The 2,043-nt window shown below is 39.0% G+C and overlaps 1 pseudogene; it reads right to left on the reverse strand.

Moving 5' to 3' along the window:
* Nucleotides 1–578: 578 nt before the first annotated feature.
* LOC149998296 (small nucleolar RNA SNORA48) lies at nucleotides 579–722 on the reverse strand (annotated as a pseudogene).
* Nucleotides 723–2,043: the final 1,321 nt, after the last annotated feature.

Below are 2,043 nucleotides of genomic sequence, written 5' to 3' on the forward strand. Positions count from 1 at the left end.
TTGCCTATAGAGAAAAATTTGTCTGTTGATTACCTTTCCTTAAATTAGTTGATTCAAAATCAATTCTATGGGAATTATTTTACAACTCTGTAACTTGTACATAATTGGTACACAAGCAATTTTTGTCTGGTGTGATAGAGGTTTGATTGTTTCCCTCTTCTTCGAGAAAAGAACCAATTTTGCCTCCATTTGCAATTCTTTTCAACATTCCTTTTCTCTGTCAAATTGTGCTGCTTTTCTTGAAGCATCTGAACCTTCTGACTATCTAATTCCCTCATTGAGTGAGTTAAATAAAGTCTTTAACACAAATTCATTGTTATAGCTGTATGAGTCATGGATTTACCTTTTTTAATAAGATTCTCCTAACATTTTTTATGCATACAGATACATGTTTGACACAATTACAGTGATAGCCTTTATAAAATATTTCTTCACTTAATACTCAGGTAAAAACATTAATGTTGCTATAAAGCTTCATAATCATTGGTTTCTTTTTTGTTACAGTAAGTGATCCTACCATAATTTATTTTACCATTCTCTAACGATTGAATATTTGAGTTACTCATTAAATAATTTTTTCATGTGCCCCAGGCATGAAACAACTCTGGCCACCAACACAGGCAACAAGCTAGGATGAACTGAGGACTGTACAAGTGCTTTGTCCCTGATTGGTCCAAGAGCAACGCCACCAATCAGGTGTGTCCTTGCCCATGGCCAGGACGTTAAATAATTTTTTAAAAGCAATGGTTCTGAATGTATTTGACTGCTTTGCAAATTTGAATTTGACTCTGTTTTACTATTTTTGCCATAGAAAATTATACCAATGTGTAAGAGAACTCCATACTACATACCCATAAAATTGTTTGATCCACCACAAATAAGTGTTAGTGGGACTTGGGTGCTCCAAGCACTTCGAACAGAAATAAAAAGGCAACTTTGACAGCAGAGGATCCTTTTGCTCCGCGTGTCTGCCTCCCAGGGCACCCTGTAAGCTGCTTTGCATATAGGAAGTGCTCAAGTAAGGTGCCTGTTAGTTCGCCTACAGCTGGTGTTCTTTCTATGGAACTTGTTTCTAAGAGCCACCCACATTCAGAAAGGATGCCCTAACAACAACATGAACAGTACCTTTCTGGGAAAGCTGTTTTCCCCAGGAGGTAAAGGGAAGATGAAAGAGGACAAGATAAAAACAGAAACCTGGGAGTGCTATTGCTGGTGACCAAGCAGCCCTGTCCCTGGGGACTACATGTCAAAATGAAGAACTCAAAAGTGGTGCCAGGCAGCAACTTCTGTTTCTATTTCACTGGTAACAGTAATAAGAGTGTGTGAAGGAAGGAGTAGTGTGCTTTATAAATCCACGATGAGGTCTTGGTGAAGCCATCATATTTTTCTGAGCCTCACTTTCCCCATCTGAAAATAAGAGAAACACCAGGGCATCTCAAATCTCTTCTGATTTAACAAGACTCATGATTCTCCGATTACACACACTTCGACGACATTCTATCATATAATGCAGACTTAAAGTAAAAAAAATAAATAAATATATATAAAAAAAATAATAAAAGTTAAAAAAAAAATCTAACTTGCTCTGGCTGGTGTGGCTCAGTGTATTGAGCACCAGCCTGGAAAACCAACGGGTCACCGGTTTGATTCCCAGTCAGGAAACATGCCTGGATTGTGGGCCAGGTCCCCAGCTGTGGGTGTGCAAGAGGCAACCACATATTGATGTTTCTCTTTCTCCCTTCCCCTCTCTCTAAAAATAAATCAATAAAATCTTAAAAAATAGTAAAAGTAAAAAAGTAAGTATCTTTGCCTCACTTCCACTCCCTACCCTACCCCTGGGGTACTTTCTTTTGACTGGCACAGGTAGGGCTTCCAGGAGGGACCTTGCTCCAGGGGAGCAACAGCAGGGCTGCTCTCTCTCTCTGTTTTCATTAACTACTTAAGAGTCCCAAACTGAGAAACAGAGTCTGTGTCAACTGTAGAGCAAACAACCTTCTGAGGATTGTGTTATCATCTTAGTGTTTATTTAGTCAGGTGGATGCC

This window comes from Furipterus horrens, unplaced genomic scaffold (genome assembly GCF_987537825.1).
Source record: "Furipterus horrens unplaced genomic scaffold, mFurHor1.1.pri manual_scaffold_11, whole genome shotgun sequence".
NCBI lineage: Eukaryota > Metazoa > Chordata > Mammalia > Chiroptera > Furipteridae > Furipterus > Furipterus horrens.